Consider the following 16316-nt stretch of genomic DNA (forward strand, 5'->3'; position numbering starts at 1 on the left):
TCCAAACGCTCTCCGAGCTTCACTATCAGCCAATTTTCTACAGTGATCGACTATTCTTCGAATCTCTTTCGGACTTCGTTAATGTCCGAGCTTCTCCAACAACAGGACTCCTATAGTAACCAGACTCCATCTAAGTTTCTATGGCTGTCGACCACCTTTCAGATTTCATCCGAGCTCCTACAAGAGCCGGATCCCTGTCGAACTTCTACTGCGGATGGATTCCAGATGAATTCCTACAACGGACGGGCTCCACCAGCCGGACCTCTACTCCAAACTTCTATTGCAAGTGGACTTCATCCGAGCTCCTACAAGAGTCGGGCTCCGTCTGAACTTTTATAGTGGATAGATCACAGACGAGCTTCTACAACGAATAGGCTCCACCAGCAGGATCTTTACTCCAAACTTCTTCCAAACTTCATCAATAATCGAGCTTCTCCAACAGTGAGACTCCTACAATAAGAAGTCTCCATCCGAGCTTCTACGATAGTCGGTCTTCGTTCGAGCTTCTACAATAAGCGGACTTCATCCAGACTCCTACAAAAGCCGAATTTCATTCGAACTTCTACAGCAGAATTGAATCCCGGACTCCTCCAATGTTCGACCTTCCATAGTGTCCTCAAGACTCCTCCAGTGGACAAACCTCCACAATGCCATCCGAACTCTACTGTCAGATGACCCCCTACCAGATTCCTCATGAAACTGGACCTCTCTGGCGGACAATCTTTAGATGAGCTTCCACATCAGGCAAATCCCAAACGGACTTCTCTGGCAATCGAACTTCACCAACAGAAAGTTTCCATCCGATCTTCTACAGCAGATGACTCCCACCTATAGCATCAGCACCCAAGGCATCCGACAACAGTAGACTCATCAGCAATCTTGAAAATATCCAAGTTTCTCTTGGATTACTGAGCCAGAGAGCCATTCCGCTCCATCAGACGTCCCAGCAGAACTTCAACCGCTAGGCTCGAACTCTCTAGCAAGTCACGACAATGGCCACTACCCTATTTCACTCTCTATAATGGATTCCACGTGGCTCCACCACTCTTTGGTAAGTCGCGACAATGGACACCACTCCACTCTCCATAACAAACTCCACGTGATCCTGAACGGCCCCCTGACGCCACTACTCTCTGTAACAAACTCCGTGTGGCCCTGAACAGCCCACTACCAGGCAGTTACAGACATCACTGTCAATCAGTTATGCTCTCCATCTATAAAAAGGAACCTTCAAATACGTTCTTCTCTAAGCTCTAAACTCTATCTCGAAACTCTGCTAAAATCTAATTCGAGTGCTCCATTTCTATTGAGGTAGAGTACTGACTTGAGCATCGAAGGATCTTATCGGAGCACCCCTAACTCTGGTTTAGACTTTTCTTGCTGGTCCTGATGACGGACACGATCCCCTCGACTCCAGCTTCTCCGGCATCGGTGGAATTCTGCACCAACAAGTCCAATTCTCTTAAAACACTTAATTTCTTCCATATTCTCCATGAGTTTCTTAAATCCTCGTGACATGAGATGTCTCTTGGGATTGTGGGGCACAGAAGAGAAGAAAGAGTCCTTCTCTAGCAAAGAGTTTGAATGTCAAAAATAATTTGTTTCCTCCCTTATATGCGTTGAGTTTATGGAAGAGTCCTTAATGGTATGGACTCTTTGTTTCTCAAGTTAAATCCTTTTCTCATACACCCTATGATGGTGTATTAATTTTTTTTAGCAGAGGAAGAGTCCTTCTACTAGTTAATCACCTTTTATTCCATGCCATCACCTTGTGTTCCATGCTGAAAAATTAAATGTGGTGTGTAAGAATGAAGGGACACCAAGAGTTGGCGTCCCATGGTGTCGCCCCTTATTTCCTATAAATAGGGGGCACTACAATCAGGCTTAATGTGCCAAATTTGGTTGAGAGTAGGTGTGGAAATGAGAAAAAAATGATGGAAAAAATCTAGAAAAATGACAAAGAAAGAGGGAGAGAAAAATAGAAAGGAAAGGAAGAGAGAAAAAGAAAAGTATGAGATACTTGTCCTAAAAATCAGATTGTTCATGTGTTGAACATAAAATCTAATTTGTGTGTGGTGAGATCTTTTGAAAAAGAATATCTAAAGAGATCCTAGTAGAGGTTATGAAGACATACAAGCAATGGTGCAACCAGTTCTTGCGAAGGACGGTCGGCAGCAAGCTTACGAAGAAGGTTGCAGCACCATGATGAGTTGGGAAGGGCCTTGATCAGTCTCGTGTGGATCATTGTTGGAGGGCTTGTTCTTTGGAGTCTCATGAAGATATCAAGATTACCAATTCATGATCTTCATAATGATATATGACTTCTAATCTTATCATGTTATGCATACTTTTGATATTTGATTATAATCATCAAGGGGTTCCTAGGACTTTTGTGTTACGGCAGACTAGTTTAAATGTTAAACTTTATTTTCAATAGTTAAATGCATATAAAAATTTTTAAAATTTATATTTCACTACATCACCAAAATCCAACAGATATATATTGTCAAAGAGTTGAGAATTTGAGACATGTGTCATTGATGATTAATTTTTAAATTACTCCTGGTCATAGGATCATCATGGGGATGATGATTGATCCAGATAAACCAGTGCACAGATCACTTCTTTCAGATAGATGGATCTTGAGTCTACAGTATAGTGATACTGGAGCGAAAGTACAGGTGGTTGTTAGAGAATAATTAGTACTGAGCATGACCAACATGAGAAGTTACATGCATGTCTGCTCACTCATTAGTGATTTTTTCGATGCTACAGTTGTATGACTGATCCTTTGACCTGCGGTATTATAGCTGCTCGCAGTGAGGCTGCTGGAATTTGACTACACATAAACATGGGTCTCAATGAACCTTTGTAGTGGATGTTGGTGACAGTTGATCCACTGTAGGAGTAAGATGTGCATCCAAATGGAATCTATCGATCCTAGCAAAAGGGAGTAGTCCTATGAGATTTATGAAGCTGAGTCTTTAAGTTTATGGCCATAGCAGTGTGATTAATAAAAAAAAGTTTTTATAAAAATCATGCATAGACTCGAGCTGATTGAATCTTCATATGATCGATGATAAAGTTTGATGATTTATCCATGATCTGCCATCTGGTCGGGACTCACGATAGAGGGACTGTATCATACGTTAACTACACCTAGAGGTTCATCATCTTTTATTCTACTGAGTTGCCACTACATACTGCTATGTATCACTGATGGATTATGAGACTCACGAGCATCATCTTGATGATCGATGATCTTTGGTGGGTAAAGTTGGAACAGTTCCAACCCATTAAAAAGAGTTTCAATGATATTATGATAGGGATCACAATATATCTCACTACCAGACAGAATAGAACCTATGGGGTCACACATAAAGAGACTGTTGACTGATCAGATGGTTGAATTATGATTATGAATAGTGATAGGATTTAATTATCAATTTGATTGATGATTGATCCAATGCAAAAGTTGCATTAAGTAACTCGCTAAAGAGTTAGTGAGTCATAGGAGGATTAATTAGCAATTGGATTGCTAATTAGCTCAATTTGATTGAGCTATGAGGCTTGCATTAAGTTTAATTAAATTAGATTTAATTTGACTTGATATGGATTTGATTTGATCAAACCAAATTGGGTTATGAGATAACCAAATTCATGGGAAAATGATTCCTAATTGAATTAGGATTTGAGTTTGACTCAATTTTTAATTAGGCTAGGATCTAAAAAAGAATGTTTAAGTTTCTATTTGAACTAGAAATTCTCATATTCGTGGGTACAGCAAATCTTAATTAGATTAGGATTCAATTGAGTTTAACTCAAACACCAAGACAGAGTCCAAAAGTACTAGGACTCCTCTAATTAGGTGACATCTAATCTAAATAGTTTAGGCTCCAAATTAGATTTGGATTTTCATCTATTTGGATCTAATCAATTACTAATATGATTAAGATTGGTTAGAATTTAAATTAGTTTAGATCAACCACCTAAAAGAGAAGTCCCATGAGATTAAAACTCTCCCTTCCATGTGCCACAACTAAGTCCCACACCAACCAATTTTTGGATGCCCAAAAGGAGAAGTTTTTATGTGAGTTTTTTAATGTGTAAGAGGCTCTTAAAATCCTATTTATCGTGTGAAACCTGGGTGCAAAAGAACTTGGTATTAGGTGGCATAAAATTAAGAGTCCAAAGGAGTTTGGACTCTCACCTAAACTCCTACCTAAACTCTATCTCTTCCCTATTTAAACCCAGCACCTTTAGGGTATTAATGGCTGATATGGATCAGGTTTAGATGCCAAAAAGAAGGGAGTTTTGCATGGAAAAAAATTGTGGAGAGAGGGACGATGTGTAGATGCATGGCATGAGAGATTTGGTGCATGGGTTATAGGAAGAAAAGAGAAAAAAAAATTCTTCTCATGATCTCTAGTATAGAGATTAACATCCTCCTACTTCTTCTTCTTCTCTAAGATTGTTTTGAGAGAAAAAAAAAAAATTCATCCATCAAGATGCGATCTCTGTAAGGGAGCTAGCACCTCAGTGAGATAAAAAAATTTTTGATCAGATTAGAGTCTTATGTGGATATCAATAGTAGTCGGATGCTTGTGCGGCTACAAGGGACCTTCAAAAGATATCTATGATCATCAGTTTGCGATGAAGATTGATCCATGCCAAGATATGTTCTCTATTTATTTTTTTCTATTTGATTTTTATATTTAAATTCTATCTCACATATGATGATCCTGTTTATAGTTTTAAGATTTGATCTTATGCATGCTTAGATTAAATTAGATTTAATCTAAAAATTTTAAATTCCACTGAATACTTGTTTTGAAAAATTTTTGTATGCATGAAATCATGAAACTCCAATAGTGGTATCAGAGCCACGTCATATACATAAGATTAGGATTTAGATCTGAAATCTATAGAGAAAAATTTTAGATTTAAAAATTTTTGATGCCATTCTGATATAAGGTTGTCCTAGCATAATTTGTTATGCTATATGGTTGTCCTAGAATGATATTAAAATTTTTAATTAAATAAAATTTTAGATCTAATTTTTCAGCATATATGTGATATATGTTTTGTTGTTTAGATCTAAAAAGAGTTTCAAGATCTATTTTGATTTGTATATATGATATATGAAAGCATGTTTAGGGCTAAAATTTGTTTCTATGACCTAAACTTATTCATGTATATGATATGTATTTGTATGTATGATCTGAAATTATTTTGAGATTAAAACATACTTTTTATGCAAAGAATTTAGATCTAAAAATTTAGATTTAATATCTAAAATTAGTGTTTGTGCATGAAGGATTGGTCATGGGTAGATCAAATTAGGTCATGTAATTGGATTACATCTAAGATTTCTGATTTGATTATATTGGGTCTGAATTGATTTAGTAGTTGATCGAATCAAGTCAAGTATTGATTAGGATGACGTTAATAGAGCTCAAAATCATACAATTATTATTGGTCAAATTGATTGACACCCATATGTAGAATCGATTAACTTAAAGACCTAATTCAGCTCTACGGCTCGAATCTGATTCACCTAAGCTAACCTATTCAGATCAAATAACTAATTAGTATCTAAGACAAGTAATTGAAAAGTGGTTATTTATTAGTTTTGTTCACTGATCTGACCAATTTATTGGTGCCTAAGGAAAGCAACGGGGAGATCCTCACCAATCTCCACTTACCTGATCAATTTGAAAGATTGAGTCTCAAATATAGTTGCTTAGCAATTTGATTTAGCCAATGTTAATTAGATCAGTCATGTGATAACTAATTAGATGAGATCTAAACTCAAATCTCTCCATAAATATTAAGTCCAATGGTCTTCCATCGTTATATATGTGCGGGCGTGCTACCGACATTGATTGTTCTCGACTGGTCACAGTGGTTCAATTGTATCAAAAATACACAACCACTCTATTAGTAAAGAGTTATTCTAGGGTAAAGATGGGGCTGGGCCCAATAACTGTTAGGTGAGGAATCTAATAACGACTTTGCACCTGCTTGTGAATGGTGGGTCTGACTTAACTAAGAAATGTGAGCAATAACTGTTAGGTGAGCCCACATAACTTAGAGACCAAGTTACTGCAACATGCTTAGAGAAGCATCTGGATAAGAAGTTGTCCATGTATCGATATTTGTTTGTATTATCATTAACTGTTAGGTGAGATGCACGGCATCGGTGAGAACGCAGCATCCACTAAAAATCTAATTATCGCGTTAGAATTTTTGTTTCTCCATCTAGAGAGATGGGAGATCTGATAAAATAGTGAGAGTCTTTTTTTTATATCTAAAAATTTTTAGAATAAATTATAAAATAAGTACAAACATTTAATTAGAATCTTTGCTCTCTGTTATTTATTATGTCAGCTTTCAACCCTCTAGCTCAAATCCTAGATATCAACCGATTAATCAAAATCAATTACATAGACTGGCTCATAAATCTAAGAATTATTTTTAAATTTTATAAAATTAAGCAATATTCTTTACCAGATTATTTTAATGTTAATAGCCTATCCAACCCCAAGTCAACGAGCTATACTTGATGAGTGGATGGATAATGTCAATAAAGATAGTGCTATATATTGAAGTCCATGTTAGATGAACTCCAATATATGCATGAGCACATGTTCACTACCAATGACATATTAATTTATCTACAAATATTATCAGATGATCAGAGTCGCACAGCGCATGTAATACGTGATGGACAGTCAGTCTATAATCATTATTTGATAATGATTAAGAACATTAAGGAGCTTAAAAGGCTCGACATGATCATGCATAAGGAATTGCTTATGAATTTGATCCTGTGATTTTTGATTAGTTTATATGGATAGTTTATGGTAAACTATCATATGAATGACCATCTTCGCATCTTATCTGAATTGGTCAAACTGTTGCTAACGAAGGAACCTTGAAAGAGTTCAAAGGTAAATACCAAAAGAGCCTAAAGAAATAAAGACACGCCTAGAGTGGGCATGTCAAAATTACTCAATACTATCCTTACAATTTCTTCTTCTTCTAGTTGAGTTTTAGACTCTAGTGCTTTTATAGAGTCGAAGAAAAGATAGAGGGCTGAGAAAGTAACCCTTAAAATTGACAATAGGGTAAAAGTTGCTGTTGTGGCCATGGGTATCTATCCTTTATGATTATCATTTGGATTTAGTTCTTAGAGATAGTTTCTATCATTTACATGGTGATGCATCTGTAAACTTAATTGAGCAAGCAGTGAATGCCATTGGATCTGAGAGATCCAAAATTGAGATAAACCTGAAAGTATATGTGGAACCTTAGGCTAAGTCATATTGGAGAAGAAATGATTAACAAACTGGAGAAATATGGGCTTTGGACTTATTGACTGCTGAGTCATATCTAGTTTATGCATCATCTGTTTGATGAAATATGACCAACTACTCTTGTGGGACAAGAAGAAAAGAACCACTGAGATACTTATCCTTATACACATTTGATGTGTGTAGCCTATATGATGTGCTAACAAAAAGAGCTGTCTCTACTTTGTTATCTTTACCTATGATTAGTAATGGTATGGATATATATATGAGATACAAATCTAAAATTTTTGAAAGGTTCAAAAAATTTAGATGTAAAGTAGAGAAGCAAATCGATAAATTTCTAAAGATATTTCAATCAAATCGAGGATGCAATACCAAATAAAAAAAATTTTCAATTATCTCATAAAGTGGCATAGTTTCATATTGGATCCCTCTTAGTACATCTCAGCTCAATGAGATAAGAAGAGTCATGAGACTATATGAGATATGGTTCGGTCCATGATGTACTTCATTTATTTATTTTGTTTCTTTAGGGACATGCTTTATTTCTATGAAATTAGATTTTTTCTAATCCTGTTCCTACCACACCGTATGAGATATGACATGATGAGAACTAAATCTTGATTATTTTGAGATCTAAGGATATCTAGCCTATGTCAAGGACAGCAGATAGATATGTTAGAGGATAGATCTATAAAGCTCATCCTAAAAGATTTTGGGATACTACTTTCTAATAGGATCACAATATGATTGTGATCCAAGATGCTATCTTCTTGAAAAATTATTTAACAAAGATGAAGCAGTGGGAGGAAGGTTAAACTCAAAGAGAGTGTCTCTGAAGAGCAACGAGCCGTATAACCTAAAGAACCTATTCATGATGAGCCAATAGATGTATATTTCTCCTCCATCTCATCGTACATATAGTAGAATCTCCAATCCTCTCGAAAGATACTTGGGTATGCTTAATAGAGGATGTAGAAAAAATTATTTTTCATAGAAGATAGGAAACATAGAGATGATCTCAAAACCTACAATGAGGTGATGTTAGACATCAACTCCAAGAAGGGGATGTGAAATAGCTTTTCTGACTAGATATCTTTTAAAGATTTCTATATGGAGTAGCTCATAGATTTCACTTCTTGTGATAGGAGATCACAAAGTCTACAATAATCTTAGAGTTAGAATATTCATTACGATGATATGATCAATTTTTTTGATAAAAAATGAGGAATTATGTGCTTTCAAAAGGATTAGTGGGAGTGTCCAATACTGATATTGGTTAAAATATGATTGTATATAAAATTTTTCATAAAAGACATAAAGCAAGCATCTTAAAGATCTATAGAGATAGATACAATTGGATGCTTGTATTTTTATAGATAAAGTACAGAGAGTAGATGCTGAAAGGGTTCAGTATAGAAATCTCGAAGAGGAGTCTGCTACCCTCTTGTGCATAGATGTATACCATATAATGTACTTGAACTGATATAGTTAATACTATGAATATCACGAGTAAATATCAGTTGTATCCAGACTGAGAGTGCTGGATTGCTATGAAAATATTCTTAAGTACTTAAGAAGAACTAAAGATTTGTTCTTAATTTGGAGAAGGATCAAAGCAAGGAGTGGAAGGATATACCAATTCAGATTTTATGTCTGATGCTGATGGTAGAATATCTACATCATGGGTGTATTCATGTCAATATTTTGAAAGGGTTCCAAACAATCGATCAATGTCTACATCATGTGTAAGATTTATTCTGGTTCTAATATTAGTTGCAGAAATGGATGTCATACCAACAGATACTATGACACTATATTGCAAAGATAATGACACCATAGTCCTTACTAAGGAGTCTAGGTCTCACCAGATATCCAAGCACATAGAGCAGCAGAACATGCGACTACCTCAAGTAGAAATACATAGAGGTGTAGAGAGCAAACTTCACATGAGATGTGGATAACCCACTGATAAGTCACTTAGCTAGCTAATGACTAAAGCCTGTCTTGGGAAGATGGAGCTTGGTACATGGCAGATTGACTTTAGTGCAAGTGAGAGATTGTTGGATGTATATTCTAGAAGCAAATTTTGACTGATGCATATTATATCTCTAGGATATATTTTTGTACTTATTGGATATTTATATTATCATTCATGTTTATGTGTCCATGAATCATCCATGAAATTAACAAGATAATGACACATATTCTCAAAGAGTTGAGAATTTGAGAGATGTGTCATTGATGGTTAATTCCTAAATTGCTCCTGGTCATAGGATCATCATGGAGATAGTGATTGATCCAGATAGACCAGTGCACGGATCGCTTCCTTTAGACAGATGGATCTTGAGTCTGCGGTGTAGTGACACTGGAGTGAGAGTACAAGTGGTTGTTAGAGAATAACTAGCATTGAGCGTGACCAATACAAGAAGTCACATGGATGTTTGCTCACTCATTAGTGACTTTCTCAATGCTGCAGTTGTATGATTGATCCTTTGATCTGCGGTGTTACAGTTGTTCACAGTGAGGCTGCTAGAGTTTGACTATATATAAATATAGGTCTCAATAAGGATTTGCAATGGATGTTGGTGACAGTGGGTCTACTGTAGGAGTAGGGTGTGCACCTAGATGGGATCTGTTTACCCTAGCAGAAGGGAGTAGTCCTATGAGATTTATGAAGCTGAGTCTTTAAGTCTATGGCCATAGCAGTGTGATTAATGAAAAAGAGTTTTCATAAGAATCATGTATTGACTCAAGCCGATTGAATCTATCATATGATCGATGATGAGGTTTGATGATTTATCCATGACTTGCTATCTGGTCGGGACTCACAATAGAGGGACTATACATACGTTAACTGCACCTAGAGATTCATCATCTTTTATTCTATTGGGTTGTCACTACATACTACTAAGTGTCACTAGTGGATTGTGAGACTCACGAGCATCATCTTGATGATTGATGATCCTTGGTGGATAGAGTTGGAATGATTCCAACCCATTGAAAAGAGTTTCAATGATATTATGATAGGGATCACAATATATCTCACTACTAGATAGAATAGAACCTATGGGGTCACACACAAAGAGACTTTCAACTGATCAGATGGTTGAATTATGATTATGAATTATGATAGGATTTGATTATCAATTTGATTGATGATTGATCCAATGCAAAAGTTGCATTAAGTAACTCGCCAAAGAGTTAGTGAGTTATAGAAGAATTAATTAGCAATTAGATTGCTAATTGACTCAATTTGATTGAGTTATGATGCTTACATCAAGTCTAATTAAATTAGATTTAATTTGACTTGATATAGATTTGATTTGATCAAACCAAATTGGGTTATGAGATAACCAAATTGTATGAGAGAATGATTCCTAATTGAATTAGAATTTAGATTTGACTCAATTCTTAATTAGACTAGGATCTAAATAAGAATATTTTTTTATTTGACTAAAAATTCTCATATTCATGGGTGCATCAAATCTTAATTGGATTAGGATTAAATTGAATTTGACTCAAGCATCAAGAGAGAGTCCAAAAGGACTAGGACTCCTTCTCTAATTAAGTGACATCTAATCTAAATAGTTTGGGCTCCAAATTAGATTTAAATTTTTATCTATTTGGGTCTAATCAATTACTAATATGATTAGGATTGGTTAAGATTTAAATTAATTTAAATCAGCCACCTAAAAGAGAAGTCCCATGAGATTAAAACTCTCCCTTCCATGCGCCACAACCAAGTCCCATGCCAACCAATTTTTGAATGCCCAAAAGGAGAAGTTTTTGCATGAGTTTTTTAACATGTAAGAGGCTCTTAAAATCCTATTTATTGTATGAAACCTGGGCACAAAAGAACTTGGAGTTGGGTGGCATAAAATTAAGAGTCCAAAGGAGTTTGGACTCTCACCTAAACTCCACCTAAACTCTATCTCTTCCTTATTTAAACCTAGTACCTTTGGGGCGTTAATGGCTGATATGGATCAGGTTAGATGCCAAAAAGAAGGGAGTTTTGCATGGAGAAAAATCATGGAGAGAGGGACAGCATGTAGATGCATGGAATGAGAGATTTGATGCATGGGTTATAGAAAGAAAAGAGAAGAAAGGGTTCTTCTCATGATCTCTAGCGTAGAGATCAACATCCTCCTACTTCTTCTTCTTCTCTAAGATTATCTTAAGAGAAAAAATGATTTTCAACCATCAAGATGCGATCTCTATAAGGAAGCTAGTATCCCGGTGAGATCAAAAAGCTTCTGATCAGATCAGAGTCTCGTGTGGATGCTCGTAGAGATCGGATGCTTGTGCAGCTACAAGGAATCTTCGAAAAATATCCATGATCATTAGTTCATGGTGAAGATCGATCCATGCCAAGGTATGTTCTCTATTTATTTTTCTTTATTTGATTTCTGTATCTGAATCTTATCTCACATATGATGATTCTATTTTTGGTTTTAAGATTTGATCTTATACATGCTTAGATTAAATTATATTTAATCTATTTTTGCTGTATACTTATTTTAAAAAATTTTTGCATGCATGAAACCATGAAACTCCAATAGCTAGCACTAGACATGATGTTTAGGTTCAATTTCAAAGATGAACAAGATTTGATCTTTGATCTAAGGAGTCTGTGAGTGATTGAATTTAAGTACTAATTAATTTTAGATTAGATCTAATTTAATTAGACTTAATTGGATTAAAAATCCAAGTTAGACTTAGTTTTAAATCTGAAATAGTTTGGGATTGACAGCCTAATCGAAATTGATTTGAATCAGGTTTGAATTAGATTCGATTTGACCTATATTTAGATTAGATCCTTAGAGTCTATTTTCTTACTGAGACTTTCTCTCCTCATAGCTGACCAAGAGGTGGTGGGGTGCTGCATGGTGCTGCCCCATACTTGGGTGTAGGCATGGGTGCATGAGGGCACCTAGTTAGGTGCCAATCCTTTCTCCTTTAGGATTCCTTCTTTGATAAGTTATGGATTAATTCAAAGCCTATTTGAATTAAAAATCTTAGTCTTATGGGTTATGGAGAATCATCTATAAATAGAGAGGACCTCTAACTATCATAGTATAATAATTAGATTGTGTGCACAGGTGAGAAAGAGAGAGAAGAGGCATGAGGAGGAGTGGGCATCCCCTTGGCATCACCCTTGCTTGGGCATCCCATCTTCTCCAAGGCATAGAGGCATAGAGGCTCTTTGGGTGTCCCCTTTTGCTAGTGTGAGATGTCACATCAGAGGTTCTCTCTCCTTCCTTATTGTCTTGTGAAGGTGCATCAATCCAAGGCTTCATCCTATTTTTCTACGAAGCCTGATGTGTGCATGAGGTAGAGGGTTTGCACGTTCAAACCTTTGCAAGGCTTTGGATTTAGAATCTTTTGAGGATTTGATCCCTATTCCACTGCAAATTAGGTAAAAGATAAAATCTATGTTAGATTATTATAGAAAAATTTTTAGATGTTCCCTGATAATTCATTCCTAAATGGCCTATTTTCTTCAACTTTCATAAAAGTTATAAAAAATTTTAAATTAAAAATCTCTTCCATTTTTCTGGCATCCGATCTGATTGAATAATTTTTTTTTTCAACTAATATTAGAGCCAGACTGTATGTCATGATCGCATAGTCTAATTTTTAGATTTTTTTGATTTTTTTTATCTAATTTTGAATCAAAATTTTTAATATGATTAAACTTTATTTTGATCTGATATTGTTTATATTTTTTTAATCTAATTTTGATCAGATTATCATATCAAAATCAGTTCCTAAATTTGATCTGTTAAAAATCTATTTTAAGATAATTTTTTATGCAAAATTTTATTTTGATTTAAAATCTGATTATGCATGGATTTAAATCTATTTTTGATAGATTTTTGTGGTGTATTTTAATTATAAAATTGATATTTGAATCATGCTCAGATCTAAATCTGTTTGACAGAGTTTTAGTTATGATTTGAGTGATATATCTACATATGTTTAATCATATCTCAAACTAGAATTTTTTCTATACAATCATACATATATTTTGAATAGATTTCATTATTATTTTAGATATAAAATTAATGATTCATGTGATGATATGATTAAGGTTCAGATAGAAAAATTTTATATTGTAGTAATGATCTAATTAGATTAGATTAAAACTCTGCATGCTATCGTGTTATGAATATGATATAAATCAAATTTTTTTTTTTATATATATGATATGTAGTGTAGAATTATTCTTAATAGCCAAGTAGTCGAATTGAGTTGATCATCATGGCCGTCCAGTCATAAAAGGAAGTAGGGATTAAAGTCCCTCTCTTCTCCAATTGATGGGTTCTCTTATAACGTGTAGAGGTACCGATGTGATTATATCTCATGAAAAAGAACAATGAAAAAAAAATTCTAAAATTATTCTAATCATAAATTAGTTTAGATTAGATCTAAGAGATTTATGATTATTTCTTCCTAATTTATGCAAAATATTCAGATATAAAAATAAGTTTCATAATCTGAAAATTAATGACATATGATATAACTTTTGCATAAAACCTTTTATGAAATAGTTTTACAAATTGAAATAGTTTCAATACTTAATGGAGAATTAAGATATGAAATTAAAAGATCTAGATTCAAGAATTGAAGATCTTAAGATACCTCATAAACTAAAGGCTATAGGTTAGTTCGAATCAAGTCATATAATCAGATTAGACCTAGGATTAGAAACAAATATAAACTAAATAAAGAAATAGATTAAATCTAATCAAGAATAAAATTAGATCAAAATTTTTCTAGATCAACCTCAATAGTTATAGCTTGATCAAGTTCATATTTTTAACTATACTAAATAGTCCTGATTATAGCTCAATGATCGAGCTCGAGTTCTTTGGCTGACTAAATCGAAACTAATCGATCAATTAGTGTCTAAGATAAGTTCAGCAGTACGATCGATGATTTTTAATTGGGGGTGTGCTTATCTAGCCTATATGGTGTCTAAGGTAAGTATTAACTACCCTCCCATCGATCTCACTTACTTGGCCAACTTAGTAGATTATATTTTTGATTAGATCGCTGATTGATTTGAGTTAGTCCATGCCATTAAAGTTAATTTATGTGACTAATTCAGGTATTCTCGAACCAGCTTGTTTCTTGTCTTCTTTGATGACTTGGTGAAGTCAGTGAGAGGATTATCAAAATACTGGTTATCTCTTTTTTTTATTTTAAACTAATTAATTAAATTTTTTAAATTATTAAGTCTTTAAAATGATAAAGTGATGGAAATAACTACTTCATAGTCTCCTATTAAGATGCATGATAATGAGCCTAGTATTCTAAATAAGCATTGGAGGCACCACACACCTGGTGCTTATTAGGTATTAGAATTATCATTCATCATATGACGATCTTGTTGTATTTTTCAGATTAATGGTCAGGTTGGCCGAGCAAACTTAGGCTTGGGCATTTATTTGTTAGATACACTGGATATGGTCATGTTAATCATTGGACCTAATCGAAATTTTTAGTGGAGGTGCAAATGTTTGCTAAAGAGATGCCTGGGATAAAATATATTACTAAAAATTATTTGAAAAAATAATTGGTTAAAAATCTACCCATAGATGCACAAGGATTGACCAAGCAAACTCGGGCCCATGTGCAATCTATGTGGATTCTAGTATCTACTAAGAAATTAATATAATTCTTCGAATTGGAGGTAAAAACTACCAATTCGTATAAAATGATTGGAGAACCTTTAGACTAAAGTCTAAGACTTTAGGATTAAATAATTTATATACTAATATGGTCTTATTTTTTCTTTCAGTAATGGCTAACATTTTATCGCTCCATTTGCTGTTAGACAGTGATAAGCTTACTGGACCTAATTTTAATAGTTGGTATTGAAAGCTCAAGATTGTCTTAGAGTATGAGAGGATCTTTTATATACTTACAGATCTAGCACCTGAGGAGTCCACCCCAAACACTCATGGTGTGGTCAGAGATACTTACTAGAAGTGGCTCAATGACTGAGTCACTGTGTATTGCATTATGAGGGTGGCTATGAATGATGAGTTTAGCCATAAATTTGAGGATGCTCAGCCAAAAAAAATCTTTTAAATGTTGAATGACTTCTTTGGCACTCCTGATAACATTGAGAGGCACAAAATATTTTATGCTATCTTCAATGCATGGATGAAGGAAAGGGCACCGGTCATTGATCATGTACTATACATGATCAAGCAAATCGAGTACCTAAGCAAACTCGGGTTTCCCTTGCATGAGCAATTAGGAAAAGATGTGATCCTGAATTCTTTGTCCAAGTCCTACCTATCTTTTTTAGTCATTATAGAATGGCTAAACCTATAATAAACTATCATGATTTACTAGGATTACTACAGACCTTTGAGAAGGATCATCAGCTTCAAAAGGAGTTGATGAAAATGGTGAGTGGTTCATCTTTTGGGCATTTTCCCTTTAGGAAAGGAAAGAAGAAGGTGCAACGTGCTGAGGCTCCAAAGCTCAGTCAGAGCAAAAAGTCAAAAGTTGACAAAAGTCAGGTAGAGTACTTCTGTAAGAAGTTGGGGTATTGGAAGAAGAATTATCCTCAGTATATAGCCTCCCTTGACCCCAAGGCCGAACAAGAGAAAGCAGTAAGTTGTTGCAAGATAAGGTATTTATATGATAACATCTTATAATTTCTCCATGTGTGATACTATTATCTGGGTATTGGATATCAAAAGTCTAATTAACATTTGTAATTCATTGCAGGGACTTCGGTCAGTAGAAAATTCAGAGACGACGAATGGCTCCTAAATGTTGGAGAAGGAAGTCTTGTTCCAGTTCTAGCTCTAGAAACTAATGTTGCCCAGATATGGAGCCCCAGAGAGGGGGTGAATTGGGCTTTTCAAAATTTTTATGATTAGTGTACTCAAATAATGTGCTATACTTATTGAGTAGAATGAATTGATTAGCTAAAAAAGTTAAATCAACCATAAATGATAAGTAAGCAAGTATAAA

Source organism: Elaeis guineensis, chromosome 5 (genome assembly GCF_000442705.2).
Source record: "Elaeis guineensis isolate ETL-2024a chromosome 5, EG11, whole genome shotgun sequence".
In the NCBI taxonomy this organism is placed as follows: Eukaryota; Viridiplantae; Streptophyta; class Magnoliopsida; order Arecales; family Arecaceae; genus Elaeis; species Elaeis guineensis.